Here is a 19848-nt window from a genome sequence, read left to right as displayed (position 1 = left end):
CCAGCCCCTTATTGTTGAATTTTAAAAGTTCTTGTATTCTAGAAACAATTTAATTTTTAGATATGAGATATTGCAAATATTTTCACAAATGACTTTTTGTTTTCTTGACAGTGTCTTTATGGAAAAGAAAATTTTAACTTTACTGAGCTCATATTCATCGCATGTGTCTTATCTGGGTCAGAACTTTGGTATTTTGTATTTAAACTTCGTCATTGTGTCCATAGAAATTGATACCTATGCTTATGTTTTTTTGAGTTTTATAATTTTGTGCTTTATATCTACATTTATGACCAATTTGGGGTTAATTAAATTTGTTTTCTTCTGTTTCTTTGGCCCTACCTAGCTGTGTTCAGTGCTTCTTCCTGCCTCTTGCTTGAGAGTAACTTCTGGTCCTGTTTAGGGAACCACACAACGTCGAGGATTGCACCTGGGTCGACTGTGCAAGGCAAGGGTGCTACTTACTGCCCTCCTGGCCCTAGTTTTAATTTCTGGCTAAGGTGGGTGGTCAGTGTTTAGATTTTATTTTTATTTTTTAATTTTTAATAATGTAGGAGTACTGCTATTTATCCAGCCATTGATTAAGTTGATTGAATTTGGCATGAACTCCACATTACTTTTTTTTCCAGAATGTTAATTTTATTATTATTATTATTATTATTATTAGTAGTAGTAGTAGTAGTAGTAGTAGTATTTGCAGAGTGTCTTGCCCCCATGCCTGGCTGTCTCCACCAGGGCCCCTCAGAGGGGGCAGGTTGAGTTTCCCTCCCTGCCTCGAGCAGAGCCCAGGCAGCTGAAGACCTCCAGAACCTAGTCACAGCCATGCTCAAGGCCCCTCTCCACACGTTTGGACAAGCCTCACGCATGAAGGAACCGGCAGAGGAACCCAGGTGTGCAGGACCTGAGGCTGAGGTCTCCAAGCCTGCCCTGCTTGGATCGGGACTGGGCCTCCTTCACCCAGACCCCCCATTTTCCAGTAGCTTGGAAGCCACACCCACAAACTGCCCATGGCACACCGTGAAATCCCATCAATGGCCAAGATTCATAGACTATAAACCAAAGTTCCTGGAAGTGCTCGGCCGACCTCTTACAGCCTAGTTCTCCCTCTCCGAGAACCTGGCAAGGTACCGAGAGCATCCTTCCCACACGGCAGAGCCTGGCAAGCTCTCCATGGCATATTCAATATGCCAAATACAGTAACAATGATGGGTCTCTTTCCCCTGACCCTGAAAGAGCCTCCAATGCAGCACTGCTGGGAAGAACGAGTAAAGAGAGGCTGCTAAAATCTCAGGGCTAGGATGAATGGAGACGTTACTGGTGCCCACTTGAGCAAATCGATGATCAACGGGATGACAGTGATGACAGTGACAGTAATACACTGATTATTATTATTACTGTCATTATTATATTTATCCCCATAAGGTACAGTTATAAAGCTTTCCTGTTTGAGTTTTAGTCATTCAATGATAGATCACCAATAGATTTTAGTTTTGTCTTGCAAATAAACATCTGGTTATTCCATCTGCAGTTGTTAAGAATGCCCTTCCTTTACTGCCATTGTTTCTTTGTCAAAGATCAGTTGTTTATTCTTCTCCTGGTTGTTATTTCTTCTTCTGACCTGTCTAACTTCTATTTGTTTTTCTTGCCTTATTGCACAAGACTTACACTATGACACGGAATGAAATAGTGTGAACAGAATTCCCTCGTGTCTAAGTTGATAAAAACAACTCCTTCCTTCCTTCCTTCCTTCCTTCCTTCCTTCCTTCCTTCCTTCCTTCCTTCCTTCCTTCCTTCCTTCCTTCCTTCCTTCCTTCCTTCCTTCCTTCATTCCTCCGGGGTTGCTTCTCCCAAGTGGTGTCCAGCGGCCTGCGGCCTCTCCTGGTGATTCTCAGCCACCTGGGCGAGCAGTTCCACGAGAGGGCTAAGGGTGTGGTGTTGCTCGGGCCCTCTGACGCTGGCCAGGCCACCCTGTGATGCTCAGGGACTCCTGCCTGCACCTGGTGCTGCTCAGGATTCGGCGAGGTCCTGGGGGCTGCGCTGGGGTCAGCTGTCTGTGGCACAGGCGCTCACCCCTGGACTACCGCTCCAGCCCCAAGAATTCATTCGCTCTTTCACTGTTAAATGTGATGATAGACTTCAGTGTTTACTGTATAGCAGTCGCTGGTTTGAGGGAGTTTCTTTGGTTTTAGGCGGAGCTCTTCAGAAGGACAGAGCAAAAAGCGTTTACGTAGACATTTATGGATGGGTTGAGAAATGGAGAAAGGCATAACCTGAGCAGATAGATAGATGGTAAGCATCGAGTTTACAAGACAAACTGGCAGAGCAGACACCCAAGGAAGAATTACGGTCAAGGTCAAGCCTGAAGGTCGTCCACTGGCAGAATTCCCTCCTATCTGGAGGAATAGCCCTGGTTCCGTGAAGGCCTTTCTCTGACTGGATGAGTCAATAGCCTCCTCCACCACCACGCAAAGACCACGTCTCTGAACCAGCATCTCCCTAGAAATGCCTCTGCAAAGCTCCCGGAACAGTGCTTGACCAAATATTTGCACATTCTGGTTCAGTACAGTTGACATATAAAATTAATAACCACAATTCCTAATTCTAGATAGTTTTGACTTTTAGTTACAAATGGATTGGGATTATGTCCTTTTACTGCTTGCATCATAATATCTTTGTATTAAAAAATAGCATAAGGCTATCTTTTTTCCATATGATGTGAAATGTTAATATATTTATATGATGAATTGTATTGATTGATTTATGCATGTTGAGTCAAACTCACATTACTGGAACAAACACCACTTGGTTATAATTATCCTTTTAATGTACTGCTGGGTTTGGTTAATATCTTTGGGATTTTTGTATCTGCGTTCAATAAGTTTATTAATATATAATGTTTTCTATTTTTTAAGATAGGTCTTAGTTATTCAGGTCATGCCGGTGCTCTGCAGTGATTTATGAATGTTCCTTCTCTTTTTGTTCAAGGTAGAGGGCGTGTCCTTTTGCTGGAAGCCTCAGTGGACTTACCTGCTGCTGGCTGGCCTCCAAGCCTGGCAGGCAGACACAATTCTTATACCTACATCCCAAGCCGAGAATTAAAAGTTAAGTTTACATGAACTAACATTTCCCCGCGTTTCTGAAATAAATTGTCCGTTGTGTAATAGCACACCTTCAAATTAAATGGCAGTGTTCAATTTCATAAATGTCATGTCATTGCATTACTTTATCTCCCCAACCTGCCCTGTGGTCAGGGGGTTCCGGCAGCATCCTCTCTATTCAGAGATGAAGCTACTGAAATTCTCAAGGGTTATTTGTGGGTTTTTTTTTTTTTCAATTGAATCACCATGAGATACAGTTACAAGGCTTTCATGTTTGAGTTTCAGTCAGGTAGTGATCAAACACCCATCCCTCCACCAGGGCACATTCCCCACCACCAGTGTCCCCAGTATCACCCCCTTCCCAACCCTCCCCCTGCCTCCATGGCAGACAATCTCCCCCACACTCTCTCTCTACATTGGAGCATCATGGTTTGCAATATAGACACTGAGAGGCCGTCACGTTTGGTCCTTTATCTACTCTCAGCACACACCTCCCATCCCGAGCATCCCTCCAGCCATCCCTGACTCAGTGACCCCTTCTCCCTCCCAGCTGCTTCTCCCCCGGCTCATGAGGCAGCTTCCAGCCACGGAGCAATCTTCCTGTCCCATGTGACTATATCTGTGTTTCTAGATGGCGCCATTTCTAAATGGAACCTGAGCTCTTACCCCCTGCCAGAGAGTCACTTGCACAGAAGTGCAGAGTCCTTGCCTGGTAAAATGCCACCATGCCCCGCAGCCAGCACTGCCGAGGGTCCCGGCCCCGCCCTACGCCAGACCTCGGGGAAGCTCCCCGCACCCCCTGGGGGAGTGGGTTGCCCCAGGCCTGCCTCTTCTTTCTCGGGCTGTGTGGGATGCGTTCAGATTTCCACTGAGTTCAGTAGAGACCACACTGTCCAATTTTTAATTTGTCTGAGAGAAAGACCCCCTCCAGGACAGTGCCCACCTGCGGGCCCAGCCTGCCTGTGCCCGGGGCACTGTCCTGAGGGTCGGGGTCTATCAGCCCCGGAGAGTTTTCCTGAGGCTGGGTAACCACAGACTCCGCCCCCAGCCCCGCTGGGAGCTCAGTGGCCACTCCCTCTGCCTGTGCTGGCTGCTTCCAGATTCTAGAACAATCAGCCAGTGACAACTTTGCCCAGACCAGTCAGGCCGTGTCCTGTTCACGGGGCGGCGATGAGAGCCCACGCAGGTGGCCGGGAGCTCACTCCTGCCCAGGGGCCCACAGAGGGGCCGCGGTCTGGTGCTGGGCACGGGGAGTGGCGTCCAGCCTCCCTCCACCTGGCCCCAGGTACGGGGGTCTCTCCTTGGCCGTGAGAGCAGGGGTGTCGGATGCTGACGTCAGGCCCTGGCTCCGGGGAGTCCCATCTTTGGCTGCCTTCCCCCCGCTTCTTCGCTCGAGCCCACTAGCCCTGCACCATTTGAAATGCACAAGAGGGTCGGGGCATGGCCTAAGGTTAAGGTTTGATCCTTAGCACCCCAGGGTGCCCCTGAGCACAGAGGCAGGAGGAGCCTCCAAGCCCTTCTGGGTAGGGCCCAAATCACGCAAACGCAAATGAGCATCTCATGGCCGGTTGAGGGCACCAAGCACTTTCAAAATAATTGAGTCATTCTGTATTTGGGGAGGGGGCTTGAGCCACACTGTCTTATGCTCAGGCCTGTTGCTTGGCCCTGCGCTCTGGGGTCCCTCCCGACAGTGTCAGGGGATCATTGGTGGCATCAAACTGGGCACCTGCGTTGCCTGCTGTAGTATCTCTCCAGGCCCTCGTCTGTTTCCTGAGCAGAATTATCTCCGGTCCTCCAGGATCAGAAACACGCGTGGCTACGCTTCCCTGTGGCTGACTCCCCCCGACCACTACTAGCCTTTATGTTTTAATACACAAATTAACAAACAAAATAATTGTTAATTAATTAAACCCAAGAACATGGTTTCAATTCAACAGATAAGTCAAACTGCTAATTCTGCCCTTGGATAGAGTAAGCTTCATTCCAGTTGCTTAAAATATTGATTTCACAAGAGCAATAAACAGCCACCAGGAGTGATATATTGAGTTAATTATTTCCAGTTAGTTCCCAACCATTACATTGTGTGTGTGTGTGCGTGTGTGTGCGTGTGCGTGTAAGGTTCAGCTTCCTGTGTGCATGTGACTGATGCATTTCAGGCATCAGTGCAACTAATCTGCTTGCGCAGAGGAAAGACCCACGTGGCCAGGGGCCTGGGGAGAAACCGCATCTTGGTCGGAGCCATTTCCGGAGGCCTGTGGGGGCATGCCTCACTGGCTGTTACTTACACATCTTGGTTGGCGTCATTGCGTTAAAGTGCAACCTTTGGGTTCACCAGGAAGAGTGACAAAAGCTCAGCATTAAGAAAAACATCAATTTACTCTGCGGGAACCAACAGTCTGTTTACTTCATAACGGAAAATGAATGGTTGGCTGGTGCTTATTCTAAAGCGTATTTCATTACAAGGCCAGGGGATAGATTTTGTTAGATCGGACACTTTGTCAGCGCGAAAGGGGAGAAAGATAAGTGCAGATCTCAGAGACGCTCAGTCACAGCTAAAGGACGCCTGTGGCAGGTGGCTCCGGAAAGTTCTGCAGTGTGGAGAAACCACAGGAGACTGCAGTGGAGAAGCCCCCAGTGGGTTCAGACCCGGGCGCCACGGCCTCTGCCCCATGTGCCACCTCTCCGATCCCTCCCGATCGTCTCCATCAAATTCCGGCACGGGGCCCGGGAGTCCTCCGGGCGGGAGACTCAGAAACCTAGGGGGGACGCGTGCTGAGAAGTCTGGGTGACCCCGCCCTGCTGGAATGTTCCAGAGGTTCCGGTGCAGGTGGAAGCTGAGGCGTCTTTCTGGGGAGGGTGTGACGTTGTGAGTCTCACAAAACAGCGTGGGACGATTCTTGGGCTTGTCCCATGACACCTTAGCTCAGAGCGCAGCTGCCGGGACCCCGCGGCCCCGGGGATGAGCTGACTCCCGGTCCTCACGGTGGTGGCAGTGGCTGGAGCCCGTCTGACCAGGCAACAGTCCTGTGGGCAGCAGACGGCCGACCTCCAGCCTCGGTACTGGACAGAGACAGCTGCCCACCTTCCCGGGCTGACCTGGGTCAGTCCTGTACTCCTCCCCCAGGACCCTTGTCACTGAGTGGCGTTCGGACCCTCCTTGAAACAGCGCCGTGGCCCCGTCGTGTCCTGGGGAGCCTCAAGGGCCTCCCCCAGGGCCTACGGAATTGTGCGCTGGCCCTGCTAACCCCGACACGCAGAGTCTACTCGGGTTCAAAGGGCTGCGTCACGACTTGCTCCTCACTCCCCCGTGGCTGACCTCTGACCCAGCCGCCCGCTGAGCTGGTCCTCAGGGACGGCATGGAGGGAGCCACGGAAACTGCCCCTCCTGCCACCTCCCTGGAACGCTCCTTGCACGTGGTCACCAGCACGTCCATATCTGCTTCTGACCAATAGTAGGTTCCCCACTGCAGGGCCAGCCGGGCTGCCCACCAGGCTCCCCGCTGACCCTTCCTTCCCGACTCTCGGCCCTTCCGACCCTTGCTCCACCTCAGCCAGTGTCCCTTTCGGACAGAGCGGAGTCCAAGGGCACTTAAAGGCCCATCCTGCCTGCAGAGAAGACCCCGCCCTCCCTCCCCAGGGGTGGCTGGGAGCTGACCAGGCAGGGAGGAAGCCCAGCGCCTGAGCTGGACTTTGCCTGCACTGACCCGTGCGGACGGGAGGTTTCTGCTTTGTTTTCTCAAGCTCCTCACGTTTGGGATTTTAAGCCGTTTGAAATCTGCGGGACCCCTGAGTGGCCCTGATTTGTCTCCTCCAGGCTGTGCCTTCGGGGGGCTAGGAGGCCCGCCAACCCCTCGGGAAGCTCTGGGAACTGATCCACACGGATCCACACCGCGCACAGGACTCTGGGCTCCGGAACCGAGGTCCGGCTGCGGAACTCTCCCTGTCTACACAGAGGGCGAGCGGCAGCCTCGCACAGCATCACCCGGGGTCGAGATCAAGCTTAGTCGATTCTGCTTCCAGACCGCGGGCTGTGCTCTGCCCTTTGGGGGGCTGGGAAGCTGGACGCCCCGCCCCGCCCGGCCGTGGGGAGAGATGCGGGCTCTGTCCCAGTGGCCTGGAGACCCACGTCTGGCAAACTCCTGCAGGGGGCACTTTGAGCTGGGACAAGACTGTGTCTGAGAGGGGACGGGGGCTGACGGGGGGAGGTGGGGCGGGGGTGGGGACACAAGGAGGAGGAAGGTGACCCCGCTCGGCCTGCCCTCTTTACCTGTGGTACCAAGCAAAGCACTGGGCCCCTAGGAGAGCAATCGCGAGTGATTCTTTTTGGAACGTCAAGGGCGATGCTGCGTGACCAGCCCTGTTACGCACAGGGAGAGCCAAGCAGCGGCTTCTCCGAGAAGACGTGCAGACGGCCAGCGGCCAGCGGAGCCACGACAAACGCTCGGCCTTGCTGTGATCCGGAAAGCACAAAAGGGGACAGCCAGAGAGATCACCCCCTCCCGGCCGGCACTCACCACAGGAGAGCAACCAGCCAGGGCCGGGCGGCTGTGGGCAGGCGGGGGGTGGGCTTGGCCTTTGTGGAAAGCTTCATGCTCATGTTCAAGCATTTAGGTATTGAGCTGCCAGCCGACCCCAAAGTTCCACCTCTTGACCTTCTTGACCTCTACCCCAAGGGCCCAAAGACACTGTTTCTCAGATGCTCGGTCCACACTGCATGGCCCCGACCCCGTTTACGAGCACTGTGTGTATGCAGAGGGGCGGGACGGGTGCTCCAGGGGTCACGTCACGGGCGGTGACCTCGAGCAGAAGGAAGGGGACAGCCACGTCCTGTCCTTGGACTGCGTCAGTTCTGCAAACCCGCAGCCCCCGTCTGGCCCTCTCAGCCTCCTCTGACGCATCCACCCCAGAGACGGACTCGGTCTCGGTGGGCCCCGAGTGAGGGGCCCTCAGCGGGGGCGGCGGCAAACCCACGCCCAGCCGTACTTTTACTTCCTCCTGACCTTTCACGTCCTTCCCTGCGAGCGGGACGTTCCCGGACGGCCCAGCTGTTGTCTCTGCAGTCGTATCTCTGTGCAGTAACCCCAGCGACACGCTCGGCTGATTCTCAGCAAAGCACGGTGGTGTTTCCTGGAACCTCATGTGTAACTAAAACAGAAGAGATTGTTGACAAAATTCAAGCTCTGATCTTTTTCTGACAAAATAATCTTTTTAATTAACATTGCTCCATGAAATATTCAAACCCTACGAAGAGGAAACTCAGTGGGAAAAGAGCACTTAGGCGAGCATTGATCTAAATTCCACGAGACATTCCCGCCACCGTGCGTGAAACCAGCGCGTGAGTTAGGCTGTACGCTAAGAAGTGACCATCGCTCTGCGGTACTTGTAACCTTCTCCCACGTAGCAGTGGCGAGTGTACACTGTTGGCAGGGTCAGAACCTTGGGCAGGGCTGTCATTTACGGCTTTCGCCAAAGGCCCGGGGCCAGCCTGCTGCTGGGGTCCTGCGGGAGGGCAGTGGGTGGACAGCAGTGCGTGGCCAGGCCAGTCTCCAGCGACGGCGAGGGCACGGGGGCTGGGGAGGGTGGGCGCGGACAGGCAGACACGTCCCCCCCTCTGGGCACCCGGGATGGGCACCCAGGAGGGGCGGGGGCGACACAGAGCAGTGTCCGGGCCCAGGGCGGCACGGACAGTCCCTGACCAGAGCCAGGAGGAAGCCCGGGAGGCTGGGCATGGCCCGCGGGCATCACAAACCCCAGAGAGGCTCCGGGACACAGCTGAGCCCGACACACCCGCTTCCGCTCCTCCCCCACAGGGCTGTCTCCCCGCCGGGCAGTCTCTCCTAGGCCGTCTCTCCCCTGGGCCCATCTCTCCCCTGGGCCTGTCTCTCCCCTGGGCCCATCTCTCCCCTGGGCCTGTCTCTCCCTGGGCCTGTCTCTCCCCCAGGCCCGTCTCTCCCCGGGCCCGTCTCTCCCCCGGGCCCGTCTCTCCCCTGGGCCCATCTCTCCCCTGGACCTGTCTCTCCCTGGGCCTGTCTCTCCTTGGGCCTGTCTCTCCCACAGGCCCGTCTCTCCCCTGGGCCTGTCTCTCCCCGGGCCCGTCTCTCCCTGGGCCTGTCTCTCCCTGGGCCTGTCTCTCCCCGGGCCCGTCTCTCCCTGGGCCCGTCTCTCCCTGGGCCTGTCTCTCCCTGGGCTCATCTCTCCCCCGGGCCTGTCTCTCCCCCAGGCCTGTATCTCCCAGGCCCGTCTCTCCCCGGGCCCATCTCTCCCCCGGGCCTCTCTCTCCCTGGGACCGTCTCTCCCCTGGGCCCGTCTCTCCCTGGGCCTGTCTCTCCCCCGGGCCCGTCTCTCCCTGGGCCCATCTCTCCCCTGGGCCCATCTCTCCCCTGGGCCTGTCTCTCCCCGGGCCTGTCTCTCCCCCGGGCCCGTCTCTCCCCTGGGCCCGTCTCTCCCTGGGCCTGTCTCTCCCTGGGCCCGTCTCTCCCTGGGCCCGTCTCTCCCTGGGCCCGTCTCTCCCTGGGCCCGTCTCTCCCTGGGACTGTCTCTCCCCTGGGCCCGTCTCTCCCTGGGCCTGTCTCTCCCTGGGACTGTCTCTCCCCAGGCCTGTCTCTCCCCGGGCCCGTCTCTCCCTGGGCCCATCTCTCCCCTGGGCCTGTCTCTCCCCGGGCCCGTCTCTCCCTGGGCCTGTCTCTCCCTGGGCCCGTCTCTCCCTGGGCCCATCTCTCCCCTGGGCCCGTCTCTCCCCCTGGGCCTGTCTCAGGGCCGACCTCTGCTGCCTTCTGACCTTTGACCCCCTGCCATGCAGTGTGGCCCTGTTCTAGGGGCCTCCTCGCAGTGGCCCCGCTCTCCGTGTCTTCACTGACCTTGCATGGCGGGGCTGAGGACAGCAGGGCTGTCTGGGGGACATCTTACTCCTGACCACCCCGCCCCGGCGGGAGGCTGCTCCAGCCCACAGTGCTCCCCACTCCGTTCTGGGCTGCACGGCCCCGGGCTCATGGCGGCAGGTTCCTCCCGTGGGTGGCAGGACTGAGCAGGTCCCTGGGGCCCCCCCGGTATCTGGATGATTGGATTAGGGGCCCCAGGGACCCTGGAGCCGTGCTCTCCCCTGTGAAGAGCCTGTCTCTGAGTCTCAGGGTGGGCTTCAACACGGGAGTATGTGTGTGAGCGCGCATGTGTGTGAGTGTGTGTGTGTGAGTGTGCATGTGTGTGAGCATATGCGAGTGTGTGCACGCGAATATGTGTGTACGTGTATGTGTGTGATGTGCATGTGTGGGACTGTGTGTGCATATGTGAGTGTGTGTGTGAGTGTGCTTGAGTATGAATTAGGATGAGTGTGTGCATGAGTATGTGAGCGTATGAGTACGAGTGTGTTTGTGACTTTGTGAGTGTGTGCGTGTATGCTCTTATGTGAGTGTGTATGCATGTGTGTATGTGTGCATGTCTATGTAGGTGTTAATATGTCTGTGTGATCATGTGAATTTGAGTGGATGATTTTGTGAATTTTGAAAGTGTATATGATGGACATGTGTGTATGTGTGTGTATGTGAGTGTACTGTGTGTGAGAGTATGTATGTGTCTATATGTGTGTGGCTGTATATGTGTGAGTGTATGTGTAAATGTGTGTGTGGTGTATGTGTGTGTAGCTGGGTGTGTGTCTGTGAATGTATGTGTATATGTGAGTACTATGTATGAGTATATGTATATGAGTTTATATGTGTGTATCTGTGAGTGTGCATGTGTGATGTGCATGTGTGTCTGTGTGTATATGCATGTGGGTGTATGTGAGAGTATGAATATGTATGTATGTGTTTCTATGTGTGTCTGTGTGAGTGTGTGTATGTGAGTGCATAGTGTATGTGTGTCTGTGTGCGTCTGTGGGTGTGTGTCTGTATGTCTGAGTATAGCATATGGGGTGTGTGTCTGTGGGTGTGCGGTTGTATATCTGTGTGAGTGTACAGTGTGTAGATTTGTGTGTGTGTGTCTATGTGTCTGTGTGATTGTGTATGAGTGTATAGTGTGTGTGTCTGTGTATGGGTGTGTGTGTGGGTGTGTGTCTGTGTGAGTGTATGTGAGTGTATGGGTGTGTGGGTGTGTGTGTCTGTGTGCATCTGTGGATGTGTGTCTGTATGAGTGTATGGTGTGTGTGTCTGTGCATCTGTGTGAGTGTGTGTGAGTGTATGGTGTGTGTCTGTGCGTCTGTGTGTATGGTTGTGTGCCTGTGTGAGTGTATGGTGTGTGTCATGTGGTTGTGTGTCTGTGTGAGTGTATGGTGTGTATCGTGTAGTTGTGTGTCTGTGTGAGTGTATGGTGTGTGTCTGTGCGTCTGTGTGTGGTTGTGTGTCTGCGTGAGTGTCTGTGCGTCTGTGTGTGGTTGTGTGTCTGTGTGGGTGGATGGTGTGTGTGTCTGTGCGTCTGTGTGTGTGGTTGTGTGTCTGTGTGAGTGTATGATGTGTGTCTGTGCGTCTGTGTGTGTGGTTGTGTGCCTGTGTGAGTGTATGGTGTGTGTGTCTGTGCGTCTGTGTGTGTGGTTGTGTGTCTGTGTGGGTGTATGGTGTGTGTGTCTGTGAGTCTGTGTGTGTGGTTGTGTGTCTGTGTGGGTGTATGGTATGTGTGTCTGTGCGTCTGTGTGTGTGGTTGTGTGTCTGTGTGGGTGGATGGTGTGTGTGTCTGTGAGTCTGTGTGTGTGGTTGTGTGTCTGTGTGAGTGTATGGTGTGTGTCTGTGTGTCTGTGTGTGTGGTTGTGTGCCTGTGTGAGTGTGTGGTGTGCGTGTCTGTGCGTCTGTGTGTGTGTCTGTGCGTCTGTGTGTGTGGTTGTGTGCCTGTGTGAGTGTGTGGTGAATGAGTGTCCCGGCTCCCTGGCAGGTTCGGGCTCCGGGAGCGTGTCCAGGCCCTGCGGGGCGCGGGGCCCGGCTTTGTCCTGCCTCTGCGTGTGGGGCGGGCGGCGGGCGCCGTGGGGAGAGACAGCTGCTCGCGCGTCCGGCCTCGCCGGGAGACGCGGTTTCTCTGCAGCGCGGAGGGCCGGGCAGGTGTGATGCAATTAAACGTCTGGAGAAAAATGCAGCCGAAAGAAGAACTCAGCGAGGAGCCGGCGCGGAAGCGGCGCCCGTGGCCCTCGCACCCGGCTCCCGCAGCCGTCTCTGGAGCAGGCCGGCGGGAGATTCTATTTTGGTAATAGTACACGCAGTACAATGTAATAAACCTGGAATTATTCTTCCTGATCCAGCGTAATTGCGGCAAAGTGGCACATTATAATTATAGACAACCCGGAGTGTCCTGCACTCAGAGAATGTTGTTTCTAAGGAATCATCTCATTGCACGGTGCTCGGCCGGGAGAGGACGTCTCCGTGCTCGGGGCTGGGAGAGGCGGGCAGGGGCTCGGCGCTGCAGCCCAGCTGGGGGGCCCAGAGGGCCGGGGTCCGCGCTGCCGTCCCGCCTTGGAGCCGGCCCTGGGGGGGGGTTGGCCAGCCCTCGGGACCCTCGGGCAACAGCGGGCCGCTGGGGGGGCTCTGGGTAGACTGTGCGAGCAGGAGTCTGGGCGGCAGGGAGGCGCCCCGGGGCGTGGGGGCTCGAGGGGCGGCTCTAGCCCAGAGCGGACCCAGCGGGGCCGAGCCAGCTCAGCCGGGAGGGAAACAGGCTCCAGAACCGAGACGGCCGGAACCCAGATGGCTGTGGGGGCTGTGGGGGCCTCGCTCACCAGGGCAGAGACCCGGGAGCCCGTCCACAGACCCCCGGGCTCCGGGCCGGACCCGCCAAACAGGTGCACAGAAGCCTGGGCCCCGGGCCCCGAGCTCGCGGGGTCCTGCAGGACACTCACGGGGCCCTCGGGCCTGGCAGCGGGGCCAGCGTCCCCGGGGCCCTGATGCTGGGCGGGACCCCTGCGCCTCTCCCCACCCCGAGGCTCCTGCTCCCCGTCTGAGCAGTCCAGCGGCTTCTTCTCAGGGAAGGTGCTGCCCCACGGGCAGGTCCTGTCACCCGGAGACCGAAGGCGCTTGTGAAGGGAGGCCGAGTGTGAGTGTGAGTGTGAGTGTGAGTGTGTTGGCGGGACAAGGGTCCCTGATGGCCGCCCATAGCCGGCCTGCTGGGCCCCGCGCAGGGCTGGGGGCTGCGGACACGAGGGCCCAGGGGCCTCCCCAGGCCTCTCTCCGCTGCCTCCCAGGCACAGGCCGGGCTGGCGGAAAGGCCCACGGGCGACACCCAGAGGCCCTGGGAGCGGGTGACCCGCCAGACTTGCACCCTGGGCCGTGGGCGAGCGTTGACCCTCGCGGGGCTGTTTGTCCTCTTCCTGTGACAAGGGGGCCTCAGTGCCACTCCCACGCAGGAACCCGAGTGTTGCCCTGTGCACTCCGGGCCCCGCCCCGGGCGTCAGCTCACTGCACGGACCCGGGATGCCCCGACCATGTCCCCTGCCCTGTGTCCCCGCACCCCCCCCCCCCCACGCTTCAGAGCCTTCCAGGCACGGCGCCGAACTCCCCGGGCCTCACACGCCCAATGAAGCTGTCCCCGACCAGGCAGCCTGGCTCTGGCCGCTGCCCCGTGCGAGGTCCCAGCAGGCTGAAGCCCCGGGGAGGAAAGGGGCGTCTCCGTGGCTGTGTTGGCATCGGCCCGTCTGCGCCCTGGAGCTCCCACCTAGACAGGGGTCAGGAGGCGTCTGCACCACCTCGGGCTACCGAGAAGCCAGTGTCATCACAGGAAATGGCTTCTAGATGCTGCGGCTGTTCCCCCAAGGGCAACACACACACACACACACACACACACAGACACACACATAGACACACAGACACACACAGTTCTTACTCTCACAGTCACATGCAGTCACACACTCACCTTCACAGTCAGTCACACACACTCCCTCATAGTTACACAGACTCAGCACACACACACACGTTTACACACAGTTCTTACTCTCACAGTCACATGCACAGTCACAGTCACACAGTCACCTTCACACTCAGTCATACACACCCCCTTAGTCTCACGCACACACACACACACACACACACACACAGAGCCTTTGCTCTCTCACAATAAACGTGTCCACCCACTCGTTTCCCTGGCTGGAGGCTGCCCTCCTGGCCTCCCTCAGGAGACCTAATGGGGCCTCCACATGGTCACACGTCAGGGCAGGCAGCTCGTCCCTCCCCGCCCCTACGCTGGAAGGAGCACCTGAGTGAGGAGGCTGCTGCCTGTCTTACATGCTCACGGGTCTACTCTCCCTAAGCACTCTGAGGACTTATTACTCCCCAATTACTCTGGCCGTACTACCTCGGAGCACTGCACGGCTCTTACTGACTCACGCCGAGGCTTGGACTCATCAAGGGTGGTGGCTGTTTCCATCAGGAGATTGTCACTACCTCCAGGGGAAGTGGCAGATGCAGGGGTGCTCTATGGCAGGGGTGCTCTGTGGCAGGGGTGCTCTGTGGCAGGGTGCTCTGTGGCAGGGGTGCTGTATGGCAGGGGTGCTCTGTGGCAGGGTGCTCTGTGGCAGGGGTGCTCTGTGACAGGGGTGCTCTGTGGCAGGGTGCTCTGTGGCAGGGTGCTCTGTGGCAGGGTGCTCTGTGACAGGGGTGCTCTGTGGCAGGATGCTCTGTGGCAGGGTGCTCTGTGGCAGGGTGCTCTGTGGCAGGGGTGCTCTGTGACAGGGGTGCTCTGTGACAGGGGTGCTCTGTGACAGGGGTGCTCTGTGGCAGGGTGCTCTGTGACAGGGGTGGGTGCTCTATGGCAGGGTGCTCTGTGGCAGGAGTGCTCTATGGCAGGGTGCTCTGTGGCAGGGTGCTCTGTGACAGGGTGCTCTGTGGCAGGGTGCTCTGTGACAGGGGTGGGTGCTCTGTGGCAGGGTGCTCTGTGGCAGGGGTGCTGTATGGCAGGGGTGCTCTGTGGCAGGGTGCTCTGTGGCAGGGTGCTCTGTGGCAGGGGTGCTCTGTGGCAGGGGTGCTCTGTGGCAGGGTGCTCTGTGGCAGGGGTGCTGTATGGCAGGGGTGCTCTGTGGCAGGGTGCTCTGTGGCAGGGTGCTCTGTGGCAGGGGTGCTCTGTGACAGGGGTGCTCTGTGGCAGGGTGCTCTGTGGCAGGGTGCTCTGTGGCAGGGTGCTCTGTGACAGGGGTGCTCTGTGGCAGGATGCTCTGTGGCAGGGTGCTCTGTGGCAGGGGTGCTCTGTGACAGGGGTGCTCTGTGACAGGGGTGCTCTGTGACAGGGGTGCTCTGTGGCAGGGTGCTCTGTGACAGGGGTGGGTGCTCTATGGCAGGGTGCTGTGTGGCAGGAGTGCTCTATGGCAGGGTGCTCTGTGGCAGGGTGCTCTGTGACAGGGTGCTCTGTGGCAGGGGTGCTCTGTGGCAGGGTGCTCTGTGACAGGGTGCTCTGTGACAGGGGTGGGTGCTCTGTGGCAGGGTGCTCTGTGGCAGGGTGCTCTGTGACAGGGTGCTCTGTGGCAGGGTGCTCTGTGACAGGGCAACAGAGGGCCACGCACACTGCTTGGGGCAGCCCTGCTCACCCCAGCCACGGGCCTGGGCACTGAGAGCGGACCCAGGGGGGGGCTCTGGCCACCCCCCAAACACTGAATGGAGGAAGCTCCTGAGAAAGAGACTCTATTTCCCCCAGGATACATGCATTTAGTTTTGATGAAGAAGATGTGATCTGGGATGAAGTACAGGTAAATAAGGCTCCACCACAGGAAGAGCGGTAACCCGGCCAACCAACGGGGAGAGGAGAGGGGCAGAGACGCGGTGACAACGTCAGGCTATGGCCACACACTATGGGAACGCGGTGACGGTCACTCCTTACTAGGGACACAACTCAAGAAGACAGTGAACCTCACTCCAGTACCAAGGGAGTCACGGCGGCCAGAAGCCGCCGGCGCGGGCGGGACTGGTGGGAGGGACTCACGCTCCCTTGATGGTGGCGCCGTCTGGTTAGTCCTCATGGAAATGATGAGAAAATATCTAGAAATAAAATGAGAGCTTAAGTTCCATGTGGTCCAGTGACTCCACTTCTCGGCTTCTTCACCCCAAACTCTAAACCGTTAACGCATGTATCTGTTCACTGAGCACTGTCGCTGGGATTAGCGAAAAAACACAAATAAGTGGTCAACAACAGACAAATGTAGAAAGAAACCGTGAGATACACGCACAATGGAACCGGGAGTTTCAGATGTCGGGCCACAGAGAGAGCCGGAGGGCGTCGTGCTGGGTGAGAGGAGCGGGGAGAGAGGGGGAGAGGTTGTCAGGGGGCCCAGAAACAAAACAGGGACACAGAGAGCATCGAATGGTAACTAACCCGTAGTCCTGGATGGCGGAACTGCGCTGAGCAACCGGGTGGGGGTGGGTTGTGAGGGACTCGGACCCAATGGGACGGTCACTGGGGGATCGGGCATGTCGGTGCTGGTGAGGTGAGGTGGCCGTGTGCACCTAAACCACAAACAGCGCCACTGTTGGAAACACACGACCCAACCACTACAACCAAATTTACCCCCTAAGGAAAATCTGTATTGGCACGTTAACAAGTAAGCTCAGAGGCTGCAGTACGACTGGGGCTGCTGTGAAGATGAGGCTCAGACCAAAGTGCGAAGAGGAAGTCGCGCAAGCCTGGTGGAGTCGGAGCACTGTGTGTCCGTCTCCCGGCTGTGAATAAGGAACAGCCAGGCAAGACTCAGACTGGACACGACGGAGCACTGTGGCCGAGTCAGCTCGCCCAGCTGCCCTGCCATGGACTCAAGACTACATAAATCTCCAAGGAGATGCAAGCCAAGCCACTGACCTTCATGTCTACACCGTCTCCAGGCTGAAAGCCCCAGGGTGCCCCTGGGAGGGTGCTGGGCCAAGTCCCCACCCTGCCAGGCACACTCACACCCCACACTGCCACCACGCCCACGGCCCCGCTCCACTGCCTCACGGCTAATCTCTGCAGAACCGCCTCCGTGGACACTGCAGGTACACCGGCGTCTGGGCTGAGAGCTCCGGCTCCGTGCAGTGGGCAAGCAGCCCTCCGCCGTCCCTCTGTGCTTCCAGAGGCCTCCGCAGCCCCGTCCCAGAGCTGCCACCACATCGACGCATTCATTGGCCGGTTCTACAACCCTGAAGTTTCTAGGCCAAGAAGCCACACGCTTCCAACTTCCCCAGTCCCGACATCCCAGTTGGAGCCTATCCCATGAGACGGGAAAGTGACGCAAAAGCCAACAAAATCGACAAACAAAAGCAGTAACACTGAAGGGCCGACTAGCAGCAAACAGCCTAGTGAACCCTCAGGTAAGGACGTACAACCCCGTGCTGAGATAGGACACTCTGTACCCATTTTCTTTACTTAAGTATTTTCGATAACTGCATTAGCCATCTAATTATAACAAGCAATATAAGAGAAATTATGTTGTGCCCGCTAAGGGGACAGCTGTGGTGGGTGGGGAGTGGGGACATGGCGGAGAGAAGGCCGCCCTGGAGCGGGATTGGTGCTGGAACAACGAACGCCTGCAACAACTGCCCTGTGACCAACTTCGTAGTCACGGTGTTTGAGTAAAGAAAAAAAATAAAATAGAAAACCCAGGAGCTGGGGAGACCACACAGAGGGCAGGACACTTGCCCTGGGTCAGTCCACCCAGCTCCAACCCCTGACATCCTGTGTGGCTCCCTGAGCACCCCAGGAGTGGTTCATGGGCAAAGAGCCAGGAGTAAGCCCTGGCACCTCTGGGTGTGGCCCCCAGGGAAAACTAACTAGTGAATCACCAGGTCAGAAAGCGCCACTGACGGGGCTGGCAGGAGGGAGACACGGTGAGATTGGGCTCGGCCGACGGGAACGAAACCCCACCACTGCGGGGAGGGCTCCTGGGACTCCCAGGACACATCAGAGCCGCCTGCCCTCCGCACACGCCCACCGGCCAACAGCAGCCTGCCCGGCCACAGACGCCCCCAAACGCCACTCCCGGGGACGCCCACACGGTGCGGAGTGAGAGGGAGCCCAGGTCACCCAGCAGCTGCCTCCACGCACACGGCGCCTGCGGAGAACTCACAGGAGCGGGCCAGAGAGGCCGTGGTGGGCAAGGAGCCCCAGGGCGAGGGGACGCCGAGGGATGCCGAGGTTGACCGAGCACCAGCACTGAGGAGGCAGGAAGCACCGCCCCACTGCTCGCATGCTGCAGGAGCTCCTCCTCGTCGGGTTATTTTTAACCCCGAGGCTCTCCAGCGGCGTCCAGAGCGGTGTCTCCGCTTCTCCACGGAGTGAGTGAGATGTGGGGTATGACCTTCATGTGCGAAAGGGACTGTATAAAAATACTTGGGACTTGGGCCCCACGCCACCCCCCGGCACCAGCTGTCTGCCCGTCTCGGAGAGCCACGATGCTCTTTTTTCCCCGGAGGATGAGAGACTTCCTGCCTCGCAAGGAGATAATGCCAATTTGGTTCTACCTCAGCCGCCCCAAACCAAAACGTCCCCTTCTGGACAGTACTGAAAACTGGTCATGGGCCCGGGAGGTTATTCCACACGATTTTCTTGATCCGTCAGCGCTAAAACGAGCCGTTGTGATTAATGCCGGGCCCGTCTCACTAGGATTCTTCCTGTCATGGAAGGAGAAGCCCCAGGAGGCCCAGGGGGCTCTGCCTGCAGATGACCCGGGGCCCGCACTGGCTTGCGGCCACCTGCCGTGCCCACGCCCTGCCCTGGAAACACACGCAGGGGGTACACGGCCCGCCACGCCAAAACCCTGTGTCTGGAGGGGGGGCAGGTCACATGGCTGACCCCTCGTGGTGCAGGGGACCGAGACCTCCGGCTCAGCCCTGGAGCCCTGTGCTGAGAGCCCACGCTGCAGAGGTCATGAGGTCAGCTGGGACCCCTCCGGCCCCCATCCGTGTTCTCGGCCCGCACACTTGAACTGCCGGCCCGGCTGGTCCAGTATCTCCAGACATGGCACCTGAGTCCCCGCGACGGCACTTGGGCCTGAAGCTAACAACAGGCCGCAGCGGGGAGGGGCCGGGTGGGGAGAACCGGGGTCCACTCCGAGGGCAGCGCAGAGCTGACCAGCACCGGCCTTCCCTCAGGCCCTCGGAGGGACTCGGACATTCTGGGCCACGCCGTGGCCGCAGCCCCGGAAGATGAGGGCGGGGGCGGCTCTTCCTCCAGCTAGAGCGACCCCCCTGTCCCCCCGATCCCTCTGTCCCCCTGACCCCCCTGGCCACCCGACCCCCCTGACCCCCAGGGCCTGGAGCAGAGACCCCCAGGCACTCCCCCGGCTGTCCCCCGTGGCAGAGGAGCCGGGCCATGGGTCAGCTGTGCTGGGCTTCGACTCGAAGGACGCGGACGAGCAGCACTGGACAGGGACCCTGCGGGGAGCCCCTCCCCCCGGCAGCAGGGGGAGGGCCGGGGCCTGGCTCTGACTGTGCGCCTGGGGCGGGTGCTCGGCTGGTGCCTGTCCCTGGCGGGCACCGCTCTGTCACCCACGTGGCTCCTTCTGAGGGGGCCTGGGCCTGCATCCTGCAGCCGGGAGCAGCCTGCCCCAGCCAGCGCACGGGAGAGACGCTCTGGTTTGCAGCCTGGAGACGCTCACGGGCACTGAGTGGGCCTGATGCTGAGCCGCCTCCCGTCCCCCACTGCCAGCCTGAAGCCTCGGGCAGATGCCCTGGCAGGGCGTCGGCCCCTGCTCCTCCTCTGTCCGGTGGCTTGTCTGTGCCGCCCTGGGTGCCGGGTGCAGGGCCCTCTGCCCCACCCGACCCGTCGCACCCGCCTGGGCATCCCTCCGTGCCCCGCGTCCACGTAGCAGATGGAGCCGCGTGGCCAAGTGGTG

Source organism: Sorex araneus, chromosome 4 (assembly GCF_027595985.1).
Source record: "Sorex araneus isolate mSorAra2 chromosome 4, mSorAra2.pri, whole genome shotgun sequence".
Taxonomy (NCBI): domain Eukaryota; kingdom Metazoa; phylum Chordata; class Mammalia; order Eulipotyphla; family Soricidae; genus Sorex; species Sorex araneus.
Note: the sequence above shows the minus strand (reverse complement) of the source record.